The sequence below is a fragment of the Pongo pygmaeus genome, chromosome X, assembly GCF_028885625.2.
Source record: "Pongo pygmaeus isolate AG05252 chromosome X, NHGRI_mPonPyg2-v2.0_pri, whole genome shotgun sequence".
NCBI classification, from domain to species: Eukaryota; Metazoa; Chordata; class Mammalia; order Primates; family Hominidae; genus Pongo; species Pongo pygmaeus.
In genome coordinates, this window is record NC_072396.2 from 18,284,181 (window position 1) to 18,306,874 (window position 22,694).

At 46.0% G+C, this 22,694-nt stretch overlaps 1 pseudogene; it reads right to left on the bottom strand.

Moving 5' to 3' along the window:
* Positions 1-231: 231 nt before the first annotated feature.
* Positions 232-5,083, bottom strand: LOC129025434 (protein FAM136A-like; annotated as a pseudogene).
* Positions 5,084-22,694: the final 17,611 nt, after the last annotated feature.

Sequence of the window (22,694 nt, forward strand, 5' to 3'; positions counted from 1 at the left end):
ATCGACTTGAAAATATTTTCCTGTAATATCTCTGACCCAAATTTTAGCACCGTTTTTTTTCCATTTCACTTTTTAGGATTGAACCAGTTTCCAGAGGCTAGTGGCATATGCCTTACACTTGGTGCCATCCTTAATTTCTTCATTCATGAACTTGGCTTAAAAGATTAAACTTTCCATTCCTTTTAAAAATATATTTTTGCACTCAGCCCCCATGGCCACTAGCAAAGACTTTTATTTCCCAGTGGATAAGACAGACACCTTCCTTGCCTTGCTCATTGTCTGGATGAGGTGCGTGTGGCCATCCACACCCTTGATCACACAATCGTCCAGTGGCTGCTTCACCTGCAGCTCCTTCCTCCCTCCATCTGCTGAATCTTTGGCTTTGTCATTGCAACGCATGGTACGCCCGGTCAGGCAGTCCTGGAACTTCTCCAGCTAGCTGGTCCCCAAGGCATGGGCTTGAGCCAGAGGCGCATGCCAGCACTCAATGCACCGGTGCACCTGCTGCATGTGCACAACAGCTGGTGCTGCACCAGAATACGAGGCCTTGCAGCTTCCGGATGGTCTATCTCTCCAGACTCTTCACCATGGAGTCCACCTCCTGCACCTGCAGCTGCTGCAACTCCACTACGACGAGTCTGCACTGCCCCCCTATTTCTTACTATCCTCCTGTGTTCCATGCCCACACATGATCTGCTTCTGCCCATCTGCTTCTGTCTTCCTGAGATCTCTGCTGACACATGACCTGGGTATGCTCATCTCTTTCTTTATTTCTGTGTTCCAAATCCCATATGTTCTGTAATTGTCCTTCAGCTAGTCACTTTCAGTGATCCATACCCACACACGATCTACTCTATCCATCTCTTACTGCCTTCCTCACATTCATACCACACATGATCTAGGTCTGCTAATCTCTTTCTGTCTGTCTGTGTACCATATCCACACATATTCTGCCATTTCCTATCATCAGTTACTGGATTCCTGTGCTCCATACCCACACATGATCTGACTCTGCCCGTCTCCTTCTGTCTTTCTGAGCCCCATACCCACGTATGAGCTGGTTCTGCCCATTTACCTGGGCCTTCCTGAGCCTCACAACCACTGATGATCTGCATCTTGTCACCTCTTCCTGTCTTCCTGAGCGTCACACCCATACATGATCTGCCTCTGATCACCTCTGTCTGTTTTCTATGCCTCCCCCACACACGGATCTGTGATTTCCTATCAGTTAATACTTTCCTGTGTTCCATACCCATACATGTTCTGGCTCTGCCCATCATTTCCTGTCTTCATGAGATCCCTACCCACACATGATCTGGCTCTGTGCATCACATTCATTCTTCCTGAGGTCCATACTCATACATGAAGGGACACTTTTACTGTCTTTCTGACATTCATACCCACACATGACCTGCCTCTTTCCATTGCTTACTGACTTCCTCATATTCATACCCACACATTACATGATTCTGCCCATCTCCCACTATCTCCCTGGAATTCACACCCAAACATGATCTGCCTCTGCCCATCTCTTACCTTCTTTCTGACATTCATATGCATACATGATGTTTTGCCCATCTCTTTCTGTCTTCCAGACACTCATACCTACACATGATCTGCCTCTGCCCATCTCTTACTGTCTTTGTGTCACTCATACCCACACGTGATCTGCCTCTGCCCATCTCTTGCTGGCATCCTAACATTGATACCCAACATACCTGTATCTGCCCATCTCTTTCTTCCTGACATTCATACACACACATGATCTGCCTCTGCTCATCTCTTACTGTGTTCATGACATTCATACTTGCACATGATCAACTTCTGCCCATCTCTTCCAGTCTTCCTGACATATATCCTCGCATATGATCTGCTTTTCCCTATCTTTTACCGTCTGCTTGGCATTCCTCCCCGCACATGATTTGTCTCTATCTTTACTGTCTTTGTGAAGTTCATACTCACACATGATCTGACTCTGCTCATCTCTTATTGTCTTCCTGGAATTCATACCCACAGATGCTCTGCCTCTGTTTATTTCTGACTGTCTTTCTGACATTCGTATTTACAAATAATCTGCGTTTTCCAGTCTCTTACTATATTCCTAAACATTCATGCCCACACATGATCTGCCCTTGCCCATGTTTTACTGTCTTCCTGATAGTCATACGCATACGTGATCTTCCTCTGCCCATATCTTGTTGTCTTTTTGACATTTATACACACACATGATATGACTCTGTGCATTTTTTGTCTTCCTGAGACTCATTTCCACGCAGGATCCGGCTATGTTCATAAGTGTCAGTCATACTGTGTCATAAGCACACATAATCTCTCCCTACCCATGTTTTCCAGTTTTCCTGTCATCCATACCCATCTATTACTTGGCTGTCTCCATCTTTTTCATACTTTCTCTTTTCCATTCTCTGATATGATTTTTCACTTGTCTTCACTTTCTGTCTTCCCGTGACCCATTCCCACAAAAGATCTGGTTCTTCCCTACAAATTCTGTCTTCCTGAAATGCACACCCACTTATTGTCTGGCACTGCTGTTTTCCTACTGTCTTCCTAAGATTCCTACCTACACAAGAAGGGGCTATGCCCATTCCATTCTCGTTTGTTTCTTTCATACTCACACGTGATCTGCCTTTGCCCATCTCTTATGTCTTCCTGACATTCAGAACACACATTGTCTGCCTCTGACCATCTCTGTCTTCCTGACATTTGTACTCACACTTTATCTGCCTCTGCTCATCTTTTACTGTTATCCTGACATTCATATCACACATAATGTGCTAAGCGTATCTTTTACTGTGTTCCTGAGACTCATGCCTCAGCTGATCAACCTCTGCTTATCTCTTACTGTCCTGATGTTCATAGCCACACATTATCTGCCTCTGCCCATCTACACCCGATCTACCTCTGCTTATCTCTTACTGTCCTGACGTTCGTAGCCACACATTATCCGCCTCTGCCCATCTCTTACCGCCCTTCTGACATTCATTCCTACATGTGACCCACCTCTGCCCATCTCTGTTTTCCTGACATTCACAGCCACACATGATATGTCTTGTCCTACTCTTACTGTCATCCTGACCTTCATAGCAAATGTGATCTGCCTCTCCACTTCTTACTATCTTCCTGACATTCACACCACACGTGACGTGCTAGGCTTATCTTTTACTGTCATCCTGACACTCATACCACACCTGATCTGCCTCTGCCCATATCTTACTGTCTTTTTGACATTCACACCCACACATGATATACCTCTGCCAATGCATTTCTGTACAATTGACATTCGTAACCACACATGATCTGCTCTGCCCACCACTTACTTGCTCCGTGACATTGATACCACATTGATCTGCCTCTGCCCATCTGTTACTGTCATCCTGACATTCATACCACACATGACCTGCCTCTGCCCATCTCTAACCGGTTTTGTGAGAGTCATACTCACACATGATCTGTCTCTGTCGATACCTTACTGTCTTCCTGACATTCACATCCAAAGATGGTCTTCTCTGCCCACCACTTCCTTCCTTCACAACGTTGACACCACACACGATCTGCCTCTGCCCATCGCTTACTGTCTTCCTGACATTCATACCCACACATGATCTGCTCTACCCATCTTTTCCTGTCTTCCTGACATTGATACCACACATGATCTGCCTCTACCCATCTCTTACTGTCTTCCTCACATATATACTCACATATGATCTGCTCTTCCCATCACTTACTGTCTTTCTGACATTCACACACACACAATCTGCCTCTGCCCTTCACTTACTGTCTTATTTTCATTCATACCCACCCATAATCTGCATCTGTCCATATCTTACTCTCTTCCTGATACTCATAACAACACATTATCTGCTCTGCCCACCTCTTACTGCCTTCCTTACATGCATCCCCACACATGCTCTGCCTCTACACATCTATTACTGCCTTTCTGACACTCATAGCAACACGTGCTTTGAGGCTGTTCTTCTTTTACTGCCTTCCCGATATTCATGCTCACACATGATCTGCATCTGTCCATCTTATAGTGTCTTCTTGACATTCATATGCACACGTGGTGTACCTCTATTCATCTTTTGCTGTCTTCCTGCCATTCATACTTACACATGATCATCCTCCGCCCATCTCTTCCTGTCTTCTTGACATATATCCCCGCAGATGATTTGCCTTTGCCCATCTTTTACCGTCTTCCTGACATTCATCCTTATACATGATATCCCTCTGTTCATTCTTTGCTGTCTGCCTGACATTCATACCCACACATGATCTGCCTCTGTCCATCTCTTACTGACTTCCTGACATTCATAGCCAGACATGTTTTGAGTCTGTCCATTTCTTATTGTATTCTTGACATTCATACCCACACATGAGCTGCCTTCTCCCATCTCTTACTGCTCACCTGACATTTATACTCACTTGATCTGCCTCTTCCCATCTCTTTCTGTCTTCCTGACATTCATACTCACATATGATCTCCATCTCTTCATCTCTTACTGTGTTCCTAACATTTATGCCCACACATGATCTTTGTCTGTCCATGTCTTACTGTCTTCCTGAAATTCCTACCCACACATATTTTTACTCTGTCCATCTCTTACTGTCTTTGTGTCACTCGTACCCACACATGATCTGCCTCTGCCCATGTCTTACTGTCTTTCTGACATTCGTACCCATACATGATGTGGCTCTGACCATCTCTTCCTGTCTTCCTTTCATTGGTACTCACACAGGATCTGCCCTCGCCCGTCTCTTCTGTCTTTCTGTGCTCCATCCTCATACCTCTTCTGCTCCTGTCCGTGTCTTTCTGTTTTAGTAGGGTCCATATCTACCCGTGATGTGTTTCCTTCCCTTCTCTCGTTGTCTTACTTGATTCTGACCCTTACTGAATATTGGACCCATCCTTCTCCTCTCGGCCACTCTTGTGAAGCTGCCCTGGCCATTTCTCCCACGCTTCGGCATGTCCAGCTTCCTCCTGAATTCGGGCCCCGCCTTTGCAGTGGCTCTTCCCGGGTTTCTCTGTTCCCAGGTGTTGGGGCTTCTTCCTCTTTGAACCATTCATGTCTCAGTTCCAATGTGGCCTCTCAGAGAAGTCTTCTGTGACTGTCCCTCTTGGCACGTCCTCCCTTCCTTGTCATCCCCTTTCACTTTCTTCACAGTGCTCCACGCCTTCGGAAAGAATTTTGTTCATTTCTGTTTCCCTCCCCTTGCTGACCAGAAAGAAGGTCAAGGTCAAGGCCTGGTGTGTGCGGCTGCCGGCTCTGTCCCCGCCTCACGATTGTGCATGGCGCCCTGGAGGTGCTCAGTGAGGATGTGTTCAATGAAGAAGTGAATTCCAGGAGTCAAGACACAGCTCAGCAGGAGTGGCCATGCATGCTGAAATTCACGGGACCCTAAGGCAGAGGAAAGCTGGGAGGAGCCAGTGGATTTGGACTGCAGAAAGCCGGTGGTCGGCTGTGGCTAACTGCGCTTAAAAGACCCACGAGGCGGAAGGTGATGGAAGGAGGGACTGGGGGGTGGGTTCAGGGAGGAAAAGAAACGTGAGAATTTGAGTGGCTGGAGAAGAAAACACGCGGCCGCAAGTGTGTGAGGCAAGCCTCGGGCCAGGGGCTTGGCTGTCCTTCGGGGTGGGCTGGTCCTCCTCTCGTGTTGCCGTCGTGGAAGGGATCTGGGGCTCCTGGCCTGTAGACTGGGCTTGGCTTCAGGCACCAGGAGCCGCTGTCTACACGTAAGACAGGCGCGAAGAGCTTAGGTTGGAAGGCGGGTGTTTAGAGGACACCGTGCCCCGAGGCAGATTGAGGGGCAGGAGGACTGCTCAGGTGGGATTCGCGGGTGAGGACCGGGGGCTCAGTGAGAGGGTTGGGGAGCTTGATCTCCTGGTGCAGCAGCGGGGCTGGAGAGGGCAGTGAAAATGGAGACCATCAGAGATAGCCCTTGGGCCATGGGGCCGGAGTCCAACAGCAGTTGGCGTCATTCCGCAGGGGGAGGAGTCGTGGAGCCTGGAGGGGAGGTGCAGAGGCTTCTCAAGCCATCCAGGGGGGTGCCAGGGTCATGGGGCCACAGAGAGCAGAGGCCCAGCACTGGAAGCCAGGGAGGCGGGAGTCCAGGACAGGGTGCCCCGTGGGTGAAGGCAACACACGGACTCCCGTACCAACACGTGTGCGGGTCACCAAACCCACACCAAGTCAGAAATTCCAGTGCATGCAGACGGTCTACCAATTCCTGCTGGGGGCCTGCGGAGGGCCTATGGGTGCCGCCTGTTCTCAGGGCTGGCTCCCGCTGGCTTGGCCCTGTCCACGGAAGCCCCTCCATGGCGCTTTCCTATGCCTCTCCTTTTGGGGACGCTCCTCTGTCCAAGAGCCTCAGAGCCTTTCAGAAAAGGGTTGGAGAGGGAAAGACCTGCCCAAGGCACTCAGGGCTGGGCCCCCCTCCTCTGCCACCTCTGCCTGTGTGGCTTTGTTACAGGGCTCAGGCAATCCGAGTCTGTTTTCTCTTTGGTCCAACGAGGATCACCCCTCCCCCAAGGGTTGTGACAGTTCAGAGAGATCAAGATGGGAAAGCATCTTGTCCCAAAGGGTGCCCACCCTGTCCCTGCCTGCCTTCTTGCCTTTCCCACCCCCAGGCCCCGCTGCTTCCTTTTCTACAGCCTGGCCACAGCTCACCCCACCACACGCAGTGAAACTGCAGCCTCAGGAAGCCTTACTATTAAGGAAGACTTTGAATTCCTTCTTCAAATTCTTCTGAGCTTGGGTGTTGGAGTCACTAGCTATGGGTTCTGGGTGTCTGTTTCTCTATCTATAAAGTGAGGCTGGGAGGATCTCATACATTGGTATGGACTATGTTCACATAGTGTCCTAGGTTAGAGTATCACTTTTTACTGACTGTGAAAGCAGCTGAATTATTGGACTCTTTCTCCATTTTGCTCACTCCATTCCTGGGGAAATGGATGGGATTTTTTCTGATCAGTAAATTTGGGAACAGTAGATTAGTCAATAATCTGTCCAGATCCATCTTCTGCTTCTGGGGTTTCTGGGTGGGTGAGCCTGGCTAATACTGGAATCCTCTTGCAGACCTCTTGCACTCTCATGTTCAACTGCATCCTCTAGTAGGAGAAAGAAGATATTTTAGCCTCCGTCTTTACTCTTTTATTTCTCAACTTTTCAGGACCTGAGGGCAAAGAAAAGAGGGATGACATTTATTGGAGCCCCCTTGGAAAGTAGGTGTCTAATCTCTCTCTTTCTCTCTCTCTCTCTCTCTTTCTCTCTCTCTCTCATACACACACACACACACACACACACACACACACACAGAGTCAGTCATCAGATTCCGTTGCCTTCTTCTCCAAAACGCAGCTGATTCTGTCCATCCCTTTTGTCTTCATCTCTTGCTGCATCATTTTACAGACATTAGCTACCCACATTCAGGGTCAATAATGGTTATCTTCTCCAGGTTGTTACGCGCCATGAATCTAAAATAACTTTTATGTAACCTGAACACATAATCATAATAGTGGCCTTCAGATCTCTAATATGACTCTTTCCTACCTGGCTAAACTCATTTCCTACTATATTGTGACCCACACACTTTGTGCCAGCCAACTTATCTTTATACTGTTTCAATTTTCTGAACACAGACCTTCCTCTCACCTCAAAACCATTTGAAATAGACAAAGCAGCTCTTTTCTCTTGTCTATTAAAGATACCTCCAATGATCCCTGCTCCCTGGTATCTGTACCCTTGTGCAATCCTCTCCCATTCAGTGTAACTTGGACTTACTGAATCCCCTTAAGGACGGACGTGATGAGATGTCAATTCTGCAATTAGATTTTAAATGGTATGGGCTCTGTCTTAGACATTTTTTCAAATAGCTTGCTCTAGAGGAAGTCAGCTGCCTTGTCATGTGGCATCCCAAGAGTTGCACATGTAAGGTCCAAGGTTGGCCTACAACTTTGTAGGTGAGCTTGGAAGTGGATTCCTACCCCATCACCCACTGAACTTTCAGATGAGATCTCAACCAGCTTGACTGAAACCTCAGGAGAGATCCTGAGCCAGAACTACCTGGGTAAGTTGAGATTGGGCTCCTGACCCATAGAAACTTGGAGATAATCAATGTTGTTCTGCAGCAATACATAACTAAAACAATGGCTTCCTGCTTTTTCTGTCTTTTTTTTTCAGGATTTTGCTCTGTCACACAGGCTGTAGTACCACATGGGTGTCATCATTGAGAAGCATTTATTGAGTGATGATTACTGTTTTTTAATGTTGCATCTTCTTTTATTAATTTATGTCTCAACATATTTCATAAGTGAGCCTGGCTGCTTGTGAAATCAATAGCAATGCTTCCGTTAGAAAAAGTGCAGGTACACAAGAAATGACTCTGGTCAGAAATGTGATCTGCAGTGCCACGATCACAGCTCACTGCAGCCTCCTTCTCCCTGGGCTCATGTGATCCTCCCACCTCAGCCTCCCAAGTTGCAGAGACTACAAGCGTGTGCCACCATGCCTGGCTAATTTTTGTACTTTTTGTAGAGATAGGGTCTAGCTTGGGTTCCCAGGCTGGTCTTGAACTCTTAGGCTCAAGTGATCCTCCTGCCTTGGCCTCCCAAAGTGCTGGGATTATGGGAAAGAGCCACTACACCTGGCCTTCTGCCTTGTTTCTAAAAACAAAAAGTGTGTTTGATTACTAATCTCTTTTCCCCAAATCTCACTGCCAAGTTGTCCTCCCTTTGATTTCCTCTCTCCACCGGTAATAACAACAGAATCTGATGGAAAGCTGTCTGTTGCTTATAAATTCTTGATGGCTGGTTTTTGATTAAAGTCCTAATCTGTTAATTCCGAACTCTGGAAATCTTTGCAGAAAGTCCCAGTGAGATTTTGAAGGAGTGAATGCACTTTCCTGAAAGTGAAAATATGCAAAGTTCCTTCTTGGTGTGTGAAACGTTTGATATGCGCAACCTGCTCTGGTAGTTATTTTTAGATCTTCTCTGTTGTGGAGTGCCTGGGTCTTGTTTTCACTTGTCTTTTGGTGTTTGTGTATGACTGAATGAGGTCAATTCCAAGGAAGACTAAGGAGTTGCTGAATATGCTTTAGGAGCCAGTTATGGATATGTAGATTTATTTCTTTTTTCCCCCCTTTTGTTCTTAAAGAATTGGTTTTTGCTGTTTACTTTTTCTATACATGAGTGTACATCTTATTCCTGTATGTGAAGTTTAGCTATAATATGTAATCAGCATTAGTGTCACCATTGAGAAATATTGAGTGAAGATTACTGTTTTCTAATGTTGCATCTTGCTTTATTAATTTATGTATCAACGTATTTCAGAAGAGAGCATGGCTGCTTGTTAAATCAATAGCAGTGCTTCTGGTAGAAAAAGTGCAGGTACACAGGAAATGACTCTGGTGAGAAAGGAGTGCCCTGTTATACCCTTTCCTGAGCTACCTAGGGCAGTCAGTGACACATGAGCATCCCTCTATCAAGAGACTGTCAAGAGGCCCTGGCCAGGGTAAGGAATGGTGGCCATCAGCATTGAGTTCCACTCCAGATATTGTCAAATGTGTGCATTACCTGCTAAATGGATATACTTATGACGATAGTGCAAAGGATTTTAAGCCTTATTATTATGTCATCATAAGTGAACTGCCTGATTCAGATGTGGTTTGAATCAATATGCTGATATTGGTCAGGATAAGTCATGCTATGTTGCAGTAACAAACAAAGCCTGAAATCCCAGTAGCTTTGCTTGTTCTCTCAGGCAAAGTCTAGTTCTCTGTGGGTGCTGCTTCTTTGTGTGGCTCTGTTCTACTTTTTTTCAGGGGGAGCGGGAGCTGTGCTATTTTAACACATGGCCTCTAGGACCATCACATCAAGGGAAGAGAAAAGCTGGAAGGTAGTTCAGGGTCTTTTTGTTGCTTCAGTCCAGAGGTGACATGTCGTGGCACTGCTACTCAGATCCCACTGGGAGAACTAGTCATATGACCTTGCTTAAATACAAGAGAGCTGGGAAGAGTAGTTTTCCCAAGAAGAGGAAGAGGGAAATGAATGATTTGGTGATACAAATAGCATTGTTTCTACCACAAAGCTTTAAATGTTTTTCACACTAAAGTAATTGCAAACATGCTTTTGAGATGGGCCAGTTTGGTGTTTTGAGTGACACTTGTGGGGTGTAGTGCATAGGTGTGCAAAGGTGACTGGAGGCAGCGGTGTCTGGCTGGAGCCCACCTGTTGCTCCTAAGGAGGGTAGTAATCCTTCAAGTTCTTGTGTGCAAGGTTTTGTGCCTTATGTTACAGATTTTCCAATGTTTAAAAGGAAAATGGAAATGCAGATCTTCATGTAAAATCCCCCAATCTTAAAATGTAGTCTTAAATATAGGAAAAAAAAAAGCCAAACAAAATGTGCTTGCAGGACTGATTTGACCTATGCGCTGCCAACGTAAGATTGTAGCTCTTTGTCCTAGGAACTTGGGATCTTGAATGGCCCTCTATTTATCTGTGGGGTAGAGCAAACCTTGAATTCCTCAGAAGTATCTTGGCTCTGCCTGTGAGCATTCTCTCAGTTCAGGTTCAAGTTGTTCATCCTCACATTATTCCATACTCAACTGACTGCTGGAGCACTTGGGGCCATACTTAAAGTTCAACACATATTCCCTGCATTCCAGGTCATTGCCAGGCTGTGCAATCTAGAAATGTTTGGTAAACCACAGATATTGGACATGATTGAAACATGGAATGGATATTGGGGAATTGTTATGAAGTTGGAGAGCTAAGCACGGCCTGGAGCAGGAAGGAACTTGGGCCCCTGAAAGGGTGGGATGGTGTGTACTGGTCCCCTCACCCAAATGCAGGTGTGGGAGGAGGACATCCATCATGATGCTACGTGAGATTTGCTTCACCACCAGGAGCGAGGTGAGTGAGAGGTGGGCCCGGAGTCGTGCACCTCACAGAGATCAGTGTGGGCCGACGGTGTCAGAGGAGGCTACAGCCCAGGTCGTGCCTCACTAGGAGGCTTCCTCCAGCTGGAGGTGCTGCTGCCTTCTACCACTCCTGGGGCACACTTGAGGCCCCACTTCCTGGACCTCCTCCCGGGGTCTCAGTGCTAGACTCAGCCTGGGAGACAGGCTGAAGTTCTCAGGCAAATTTTGCTCTACCAAGGCCACCCTTTTGTAGGTAACCACCAGGCGCATGGACATCTCTGGGCTCAGGCTGGGCATCAGGCGTCCTGACAGTTCCCTTGGTGATCCTGGGGTGGAGCCGGGGTAGGGAACCCGGTGTCTGGCAGAGTGACCAATACCGGCTGTGTCGTGGGAGCGCCCCTGGCCCGCCCTCCGTGCTTGCTCGAGGGCAGTGGCTGCCAGGCTAGGCCTGTGCTCCCACCACCCCTTCCGTCCCCCAGCTCCCCTGAGTCGCATTCCAAGATCCCCAACATTCTCCTGCTCTGTTCCTATCGTCCCCAGAAATGTCGAGGTCACTGCTTCAGCTCTGCACCCTGCAGTGTGCTGAGTCCCCAGCTTTCATTTTAGCCTGTCCCCAAGGCTACCAAGTCCCAGGCCAGCCATCTTCTCTCTCCCTGGCTTTGCTGGGACACAGTTTCCCATTAATGAAGGGTGAGGTGGTTCTTTTCTGAAAATCTGGACCCTTCAGGATTTTCAGTCTGGGCCCTCCCCAGGGATGTCTCAAGAGGCTCACAGAGGAGGGGTGTATGCTAGGCAGGTACCCGTGCCAGGACCACTCTGGAGGGAAGATTCCTGAGGTTGTTGCTGCTGTCTGCCAGCAGAGGGCGCTGTATCCCAGCGCAGATGAAGTGGGTAAGAGGGTGGTTTCTTCCCAGCAGGTGGGTGGAGAAGCAGGGCTGTTCTGACTTTTTGAATTCCTTTGCTGCAAAAAAAATCCTCTTCCCGTGGTGGAGAGGTCAGCAGCTCTTAAATGGCATGAGCAAGAGATTCCTTTTCTATGCTCACCTCACAAACCCTTTTCTGTAGTTATTTCAAATACACTTGCCCCCAATTTATATAGCAGATGTGTTCTTCAGAAGTTGCCCACATGCTAGATCGTGTCTCATGTGCACTCAGGAAACCTCCCTCATTCAAAAAAGAAACTGATGTTATCTCTTGTAAAGCAAACTTCAGATTTCTAATTCAAATAACAATTCATCCACCCTAAGGCATCAGATTCTTGTAAGAAGAGTTTGATAAAGGGGGTTCAGCTGTATAATTTACTTTTGAGGAAGCCTCAACCCCCCTGCTCACCAGGTTGCAGACTTCTAAGGCTGCATAGCCTCTTGGTGTCACTACAGAGCTGCCCCCAGGGCATGGCTTTCCATGGACCCTGTGATTGGACGGTGGCCTCTGGATAAGGGACTGTCCCTGGGTAGGGACACCTGAAAGTCCCATCCTCATCTAGCATCTATTCACTGCAAGCAAGAAAGGGAACCCTGGCCCGTGTGCACCTCCTACTCATGGGCCCTGGGCGTTTGTGTTATCTCATCAATCCCCATGACAAAGGCAGCTGAGTTGTGTGGTTTTACTGATGAGGAATCCAAAGCAGGGTGAGGTCTAAGAACACATGCCACTTTGATTCCAGGCCCAATTTTGCCTTCAGGCTTCTTTCTCCCAGCCTGTGTCACTTTTTCTCCTATTCTAACGAGTTCATTTTCTTGCTGATAGACAAGCGATCAACCCTTTTCTCAGACCAATGGGAAGGAAATCAAAATGACATTTACATTAGTTCAAATATTAGTCAGTAGTCTGGAAGCAGGCATGAAAGTGCCTGGCTGGAAACCCACTTTTGTGGAACAAAGTGGAATCTAAAACTCTGCTTACTGGAATTGAAGGCTTTTTAAAAATCTAGAATTGTGGTGACCTTGCTCCCTATTATTATCTGTAAACAAGATATAATACAAATACATTTATTTATCATTATTTATATCATTTATGTCCCTTGCTCATGCTTACTGTGTGCTCATTTATTGAGTACCTGTCCTTGGTACCCCAGTGCACAAACTCAGATACTTGAAGATATTTTATTATTTCCATTTCACAGTTGAGAAAATGGAAGCAGAGAAGTTAAGTGACCTGCCCAAAGTCATACAGATAGAAAGGAGCAAAGCTGGGAATTCAATCCAGACTTTGTGGCTCTAACACTGGCACTCTTAACTTTTACTCAGGGTCTCCAGCCATCCCCCTGCTCAGGTGTAGTGACAGACACTCGTTCTACTTCTGATGCAGAAACCTCTTGTGCTTGGTTATTTCTCATATTTCAAGAAAGAAGAATGCATGGATTTCTAAGAGAATTTAAAGGTTGTGTTCAGCCAGTTGAAAGATGTATAATAGTCTCATTTCATTATGACCCGGTGGGATACATAAGATAATGAATTGGGGCGTAGAAAGAAAATATTGAACCTATTTATGTTTGTTTCATTTTTTCCAACATTTCTATTTTTGCACTTGTTTTATAATGTACATATTTGTTTGGTAGTCCATGCATTTCATTTATAAAGAAATCCACAAACTCTGGAGAGGTGAATGCTCAAGCATTTTCTTTGTATACCAGTGATGAGATGTTGACTATTGCTTGCTTTATGTTTTATGTATATTTTTATAAGAGTGTAGAAACCACTTTTGAAGAATCCATCTGGTTTTGAAAACATAGTAAGCCATACGGTTTAAAGGAATCAAGTAGTTCATCTTCTTTTGCAAAGTCAATTATAGATTCCAGATATTTGTTTTGTATGTTTGGGTTTCCATATATTATACTGGTTTGGCTAAGAAGGGCACACTTGCACTTTCCACATAGGTTCAGTGCAGTCCACACACATTTACTGAGGGTCCCCTACATGTCAAGCACTGTGTTAGGTGTATGAGATACAATGACAATGACCTTGGCCCTAGAGGAGTGTGTGACACAGTGGGATAGACAAAGTCGTACTTTCAATTGAATGAGATGGATGAGATGATATACAGATGTGTGCACATGTTGCTATGGGAGGGCAAGAGGGGCTCTTAGCTTATGCCAGAGCAGTCATGGAAAACTTTCTGGAGGAGGTGTTGTTTTGAGCTGAATCCTGAAGGATTAGTCAGAGTAAGAAGATGGCGAAGGTCAAGTGCAGTGGTTGGTGCCTATAATCCCAGCTCTTTGGGAGCGTGAGGTGGGAGGATCACTTGGGGCCAGAAGTTCGAGACCAGTCTGGGCAACAAAGAGAGACCCCTTCTCCAAACAAAAAACAAAAACAAAAACAAAACCCAAGAAGGTGGGGAGGGAGTGTCAAGAGGAGGGCACTCAGGGGTGGAACCTCACAGGCAGGGTTGGGAACTGCTAACCTTCCTGTATATCCCTGGAGCTTACACATAGGGTGAAGCAGGGAGTTCTAGCCACAGTGCTGGGCTGGCCGTGACCTCAGGAGGCCTGCTGACATGTGAGGCCACAGGGTGCGGGGAGGTATCCAACACCACAGGCTTTTATGCAGCAGAACGACATGGTGAAGCTTGCCTATTACCAAAATGATCCCGGGGTGGCAGTATAGAGGAGAGAATCAGGCAAGCTAAAGATGGGTGCATGGTGCCCATCCGGTTCTGATACCACTGTAAGAGTCTAGGCAGAGGATGATGTGGGCAGGCTCAAGAACGGTAGTATGGAGGAAAGGAATGACGGATTTGAGGAAGACTGGGGAGTCAAAGTCAGGAAGACAGGTATCTGGGAGGTGAAGGTGAGGGAGAAGTCATGAAGAACAGCTCCACATTTCTTGCTTGGAGAACCAGGAAGCAGGCAGCAGCAGATGCAGAGGGTGTACATTGGATCTGAGGAGGGGTTGAGGATGCGTGATGCTGTCTAGTTCTAGGATGATGAATATGAGACACAAGCCTATTAATATGGCGGGTTGGTGAGGGGGAGAGAAAGAGAAAGAGGCAGAGAGAAAGAGAGAGAGGAAGGGAGAGAGAGAAGGAAAGAAGGAGAGAAAAAGAGAGGGGGAAAGAGAAGTCAGGGCTGAAGATAGAGATAAGTAAACAAAATAAAAATGTTGGAGACAACTATGAGAATGTCATCCTAGGAAAGCACAGGGAATGAGAACTGTAGGCCTGAAAGAGAGGGAAGAGGTGAAGCATCAGCATCGTTATCTGCAGAGGTCAAAATGAAGAGACAATCAGAGAGACCAGAGCATGGGGAGAGAGGTGTACCAGGAAAGCTAAGGAGGAGGAGGGGGATGAAAGTGCCTCATACCTCCATGTCTTCACACCTGTACCTCCCAGAGGTCAGGGAGATGAGGCCTGGGAAACAGCAAGGGCTCCCTGGGAAGTTCTTGCCATTTATAAAATTAAGCAGAAGCAGCACTTTGGGGAGTTTTTTTAAAAAAGAAAAAAGAAAAAGGGAAGAAAGAGGGAAGAAATGAGGATAGGAGGGAGGGAGGAAGGAAGGAAAACTTCAGTAAAACATAAATTAAAATTTTAATTATTTGAAAATTTGTGATTGCTCAAATGGGCTCTGCTGGATTTTAACCTTGATGGTCACAACAAAGGAAGGGTCTAAAGAGTAAATAAATAGGACGCGAGACCATACCCCAAATGTCTAAATCATGGTGTTCCATTCATCTGGTGCTTGTACAAGTCACCTTTGACTAGGATCCAAAATAGGGCCAAACCAGAAAGGCCTGACAGTGGCCAAGCTTGGGATGGAGCCAATATGGCCAAGAAATGATATGTATGAAAGCAGAGAAGGTGCTCCAGGTTTCAATTCAATAAGCAACTATTGAGGCTTTGCCAGATACTATGGGCTATGGACCAAAAGCTGTGCCTGCTCTCAGGGAGCTTCCCACCCAAGGGACAGAGACTGGTTCAATAAAATGGGAGAGGCTTTCCTAGCCTGTTCCTCCCCTGCAGGGAGTCTCAGGGAAGCATGGGGAGGAGAGGAGCTGGGGATGGTCTCCCTAGCGGAGACACTGGGGTTGGGCCTTGCCAAGTGGGGAAGGAAGAGGCACTTGCCAAGGAACAGGGGACAATTTCATGGGTCAGTTTCTGGATGACAGCCAGGTGGCCAGTGATGGTGATCAAATCATGCCTTGTCATGGAAGCTGAGAAGGGAGAGGATAGGAAGAGATTTTGAAAACAAACCAATAAAAAGGCAAAGAAGGAAGGCACTCATGTGGAGTTGGCACTGGGGACAGGAGAGTCAATACCAGCTAGAGACAAACAGCCCCTTCCCTGGACAGCCTGGAGGGCATCGTGTCATCTCAGCCCTGGCCAGTCGCCCCTGCTCATAACAATGACCGAGTCAAGGAAAGGTTTCCTTTGCCAAGACGCTTAATGCATTTTGAAAAGTTTCCCATTGAAAACACTTCCAATAAAAGGATTCAGAGCTTGAAGAATTGGCCTTCCATTATCTGGCTCTCACACTGCCTGTTGAGTGGTATTCCCCAGACACACAAAGAAAACAGGCTATTCTCCTCCACGCTCAAGTACCTTAGGAGCACCCATTCACTCACAATAGTTGAGATCCTCTTTACCAATAATGTTATCAGTGTGTTAACACGATTTCCCCAAGGACTTCCACCAGGCAAGACCTTGTTAGCTGCTTTCCATCTGTGCCTGAAATCACACAGCCTCATTTAAAAACCATCAGTTGTTAACAAAAAATGATTAACTCTGTATGCTGGTCCTGCCACCCTGAAGACTGAATTCCTGAGCGCACTTGTCATTCCAATGGTCTCCATTGCTATGGTGGCCACCTTGGGGACTGACACCTGCTGACATCCTGTAATCAGAGACCAAGTCTTTGTTTTGTGGGGACAGTGCTTGAATGCTTGACTGTTACTCTGGGCCTCGGTCTCCCTTCAGTGGAAGGGAAGGATGGTCAGGAGTCTGGTTTCCTCATTCTGAGCCTACAGGTCATTAGATCACATGTTCCCTAATTGTCCTCTTTGCTCCTGGATAAGATGTAAAGCAAAATAGTGGAGGGCACATTGCCCTGCTGTCCAGAGCCCTGACAGGGAGGTGCTGGGGGAGGGAGGGGGAGGTGGCATAAAGCTGCAAAGCTTCAAGGCCCTACAGGGTGAGGCACCAGACAGGTGGGACTCCAGACCAGAGTGGCTGTTGTTTTGTGATTTTTCTTTTTACACCCTAGTCTGCTTCAGGAGAGTTTGTTTAAGTTAAGAAGCCTATGGCCTAACAGAGTTTGAACCCTGACAGAGAAATAGCGAGGACCAAACTGAGGGCCTGGGAAGGTCTGTTCAGGGGAAACCACTTAGGGGAGGGGATTCCAGATTCCAAGAAATGAGCCATGGAGGATGACATTCCAAGCAAAGTTGTGACAGCCAAGAAAACCTGGGAAATGAGGAGATATTAATGGGCATATAATCAATCAAAGATGGGGGGGCCAATGGAAAATGGGGACATAGTAACAGAGATATAACTATCAAAGATGGGCAGTAACTATTCAGTTCTAGGAGGATTTGCTGGAACCCATAGTCAGTTCCCAATTTCTATCTGGGATTCTTTTATTATTTCTTAAAAGGTAACTTTGTTGATATAATTCACATATCATAACAATTCACCCATTTTAAAGTGTACAGCTCAAAGTTTTAAAAGTATATTCACAGAGTTGTACAACCATTGTCACAATCAATTTTAGAATCTTTTCATCACCTACCTGGAGTTCTTGATTCTACAAAGTAGATGAAGAAATTGGGGAAAGAGCAATCAAGATGACAAAAGGTTATAAGATAGGAAATGGGAGAAAGTGAGAAGAGACAGGATCCTTGAGTCTTGAGGATAGGAGGCTGCAAAAAGGTCTAGTGCTTAAATTGGGAACTACTAAAAGAAGGAGGTTTGACTTTTGTTTCCATTAAAGACAAACAAAACACTGGGCTCACTTACAGCAAAAAGGATTTAGGTAAAACATGAGAGGAAAAAAAACTTCCTGGCAATGTTTGTAAATTTCTGGGGGGGGAGGTGGTTATGCTGTCCTTGGAAATAAGACCAATTTATGGAGTGAGATTTGAATAATGAATAAGTCCTTCCAGTTTTATGTTTGTAAAATAATGAGGAACCTGTTAGGACTGGCAGAGTGCCTACCTTTTCTGTGAGATGGGGGTAGTCTTGCTGACCCCTGTTTACTAGAGAGAAGCTTCTAAAGTGCCCATAGCATGTCGAATGAATGACAGCCCTATGGATGGGTGAACAATGGTACCAAGTAAGTTTCCTGATCAGATCAGCCTCATGGTAGTAAATCAGAAAATGTGAGTGAGGCATCAGAAACCACAGCTACAGCTACAGATTCCTCTTCCTGATTGTTTCTTGATTGCATTCATTCATCAAGGACTTTTTGAGCCCCTGCTGTGGGCCAGGTGTCAGGCACTAGAGATAAAGCAGTGGTTCTGGACCAAAGATGATGCTACCACTCAGGGAACACTTGGCAATGTCTGCAGACATTTTTATTATCTTGCAGGAAGAGGTCAAGGATGTTGCTGAATATCCTACAACACATAGGACAGTCCTCACCCCCCACAAAAAGAATCAATCATCCAGCCTCAAACGTCAATAGTGACAAGACTGACAAACCTTGAGACAAAGAAATAAGATTCAGTTCCTGCTGTCAAAGAATTCAGCCCCTGTTCATTGCGGTGTTTCTAAATGTGATTTGAAATGAGTCCTAATAACAATTTCTGCATTGAAAAAAAAATCTTCAAGTTCCTCACTTGAAGAGACCACAAATTGGGAAAAACCACCTTCCCAATACCATTCTGGACTGATCACATGGAGCTATGATGTAATAAGTGTTTATTACATCCTTACTAATTGCCTGACTTACCAAACTTTAGATTTAAAACATTATTAAGCAGGGGGAGGACTGTTTCCTGGTGGCCTTTATCATCTTTTTTAGCAGAGTGAACCTACAGGTGTTTTTCCTTTTTTTTTTTTTTTTTTGGCAGGGTCATCTTGTTCTGTTGCCCAGGCTGGAGTGCAGTGGTGCCATCTTACTCCAGCCTGGACTTCCCAGCTCAAGTGATCCTCCTACCTCAGCCTCCTGAGTGGCTGGGACTATAGGTGCCACCATGCCTGGCTAATTTTGTGTATGTATGCGTATATACATTTCTTTGTAAGGACGAGGTTTTGCAATGTTGCCCAGGCTGGTCTGGAACTCCAGGGCTCAAGTGATCCTCCCACCTTGGCCTCCCAAAGTGCTGGGATTACAGGTATGAGCCACTGTGCCCAGTGGGTGCCTACAGTTTTATCTGAGTGTATACAGAGAATACATTTGGATGGAAAATAACCTACTAGTGGAATTAATAATAGAAAACCTCAACAGTTCATCACCTTTAACTCGGACTTATTTCTAACCTCAGCAGGGCATAACTAAAATCTCACTTTACTTAGAAATCCCTTGGTCTAATAACAGTTGTAGGTGGATTATTTGCAATATTTTGGAACTACTTCTTTCAAGCACTTATATATACCACTTACGATAGTGTCAACCAATATGGGTTAATTAAATTAAATGATCAGTTTGTTAAAATAGCACCCTAAGGACCTCAACTATACCCTATTTTGTCTTGCTGATGTGGGAGGTGAGTTATTTGACCTGGTGGTAGTAAGTTCTGGAAAACTGCCTTTTTTATTTAATGAGGAGTAAAGTCTGCTAAAATGACCTCTTACGCTTTTTTCCCTGCTGTTAAAGTTTTCAGCTTAGCAGCTTTTGAGTGTGGCTTTTAGAGGCTTGGCTTCCCCACCCTTCAGCTTGAAATCACCTCCTCACCATTGTGCCAAGTGCTCTGGGCATTCCAGCTAACTGGAATGGTCTTGAAAATAATTGAAGAAAAATCCGTAATTCAGACTCTCTGCTAATTCATCCTGGCTTTTGCCCCTGAAGAGTCCAAATTCCTGTGGGTTCATTGGGCTTCAGACCCAATATTTAAGACTACGACAAAGTACATATTTTTGAGTTGTTGATGCTTAAAACCTGAAAGCAGAAAGCTCTTCTGAGCCTCAGTTTCCTCACTTGTAAAATGAATCTAAATCCTTTCCTGTCCTGTTGTATTAATTATGCTCCTTATGAAGATAATGAGTATATTGACATATTCTCTCAGTAATTGGCTTCTCCCTCTCTCCCTGTCTCTCTCCCTCCTTCCTTCCTTCTCTCTTTTTATTTGGAGTTTTTACCGTTGTAGGCCTATTTTTTCATGCTAAAAGTGTGAGACTTTTGCCTTTCAATCTAAACAAATCTTTGACCTCACTTCAGAATATTCTACTCACTGTTAAGGACTTCCGTGGTTAGAACAGTACCTGTTCCTTCTTTAAATCTTTCTTCTCCCCCCCGCCCCTACTTTAGAGCTACTCGTTTTTCCTCTGCCAGGATGATCACTACCCACAAACACAGATCTTCACAACTTGCTCCAATTTCTTATAATTTCTGAACTGAAGCCAGCTGAAGCCATCTTGACAAGTCTGAGCAAATTTGAACATTCCTGGTGACTAATCCTATTTCCTGAAAGGCTGATCTTTATGCTGGTTGGCCCAAAGCGTTTTTGAAAGAGATGACATATCAAGTCTTGAGGAAAAGCCTGCTGGAAATCCTGTACGGCCGAGACCTGAGAGTAGGTGAACTGGACATAGTTGTGAGGGGTGGGAGATAAGAGTGATCACAGCTGGCCAAATCAAGCAGAAGAACCACAGGGCCTGAGAGTGTGTTGGTGGCCCTCTTTGTGAGCCCTGTGGGGATCACACATCTCTGTCCAGGAACCATGACTCTGGGCTAATGGCTCTTCCTCAAAGGTTTGTGTGAAAGGCTGCATACTCCCGACGGGAGAAGGGGCATGGAGTTGAACCACCAGGGAACCCTAGGCTCACTGGGGCCACAACAATGGGTGCTTTCCCTTCTCTTAATTCCTGGCCGGCTTATAGCCAAGCTGACTGGATCCCAGTTTCCATCAAACGCCTGGATGAGGGGCAGGCAGAGGGTGTTGCTGCTCCAGTGGCACAACCCTGATCCCAACACAACACTCGGTGTGCAGCCTTCACAGAGCTCAATGGGCAAGCCTCCCAGTGCCAGCCAGTCCCCATTACAATAGCCTCATCCCCAAAGGCTCCCAGTGTTGAATGGGAAGGATCATAAATGGGGTTGGCTGGGGCGGGTGGGGAGGCCTGCCCCAGGAATTTATCCCAGGGATGGGAGTTGTTTCACACTGGCTCAACACCCAGGGTCGGCTGTGTAGCCAGCCTTTCTCACCCAGCCAGTGCCACCGTCTCAAGTTGGGTGGGCAGCCTTCCTGCATCAGCTGATGGGGCCCGTGTCTTTACAATACACTGGGAAGAGCTGCTGAGTCTCTGGCTTTGAGGGGACAAAATTTGCCACTTGTAGAAGCTTGAAAGGATGGCGTGTGGCTGATGCTATAGACTGGGACTAGTCAGCCTGACAAGAAACAGCTACTTGGTCACATTTTGAGAAAAAAAAAATTAACAACACAGGAAAAGAGCAGGAGAAAGAAAATTCACTCTGGGTGTATGATACAGGGCTAGCTAAAGCTGTAACCCTGTACACGGAGGGCCTGGTAATAAAAGAACAGTCTCACAACTGCTTTTCCTCCTGTTCATGCTCCCTGTAACAGCTGGATACATACTAATTGCAAGAAGTGGGGGGGGGGGGAAGAGCTTTAAGTTTAAAAGCAGGCGTGCAATCATCAGTCTCTTGCCAGCACAGTTTCAGACACAAGTGTGCTGTGCCACCTAGCAGGTCTATTTTAAATGCACATTCACAGTTCCTCCAGTTCCTCATTTATGTGGGTGGCCTTTGCTGTCAGGGTAGAGCTGCAGTCTCCTTCCACGCGCATCGTTTCTGTCCATCAAGAAATGGCTTAACCAGGGATTCTCAGCCTCAGCACAACTGCCATCTCAGGTCAGATCATTCTTTGTTGGGGTCTAGGGGCTGTCCTGTGTGTTATAGAATGTCTAGCAACATCCCTGACCTCTACCCACTAGATGCCAGTAGTAATCTCTCCCCCTAGCTGCGACAACCAAAAGTGTTTCCAGGCTTTGCCAGATATCCCCCGGGGGTTACAATCACCCCATTTGATAATCACCAGGCTAAACTAGAAAAGAATGACTTTGTCTTCTCTCCCTGGCTCCACCCTCAAAGATCTCTATCCAAGGCTGGGAAAAAGTATGAGCCATCTCTTGATCCACTAGCCTGCACCACTACTTCTGACTTGCAAGATTTTCAATCATTGAGAACAATGCTCTTACTGCCCTTGAAAAGAACGGCATTTCCAACTAAACTTTTGGTTGGTGGGAAGGAAGCAGGTTACTTTTTTGTTGTGAGACATTTGTCTTGTCTTACACTATGGAAGGTCCAGGCACAGAATTCTACACACCCAAGAACTATATGAACTGGAAGGAGCCTCGGGCACTTGAAACTCACCTCCCTGTCCCTTTTCTTTGCCACTTATTTATTTATTTATTTATTTTACAAATGAAATAAAAAAAAACCCAAGGCCAAAGTGGGAAATGACTTGCTCAAGGTCATCCATATTCCTAACCCTCCTTTTACTGGGGCATAGGGCAATATTTTCCAATATGCCTGAAAAGCTTAGGTCTCTAATCACAGATAACTTACAGCTTTTTACAAGCAAGAGTTTTGGCCAAATTATGCCAGTTAAAGAATGTAAATTTTATAAATGATGAAATACTGCAACCAA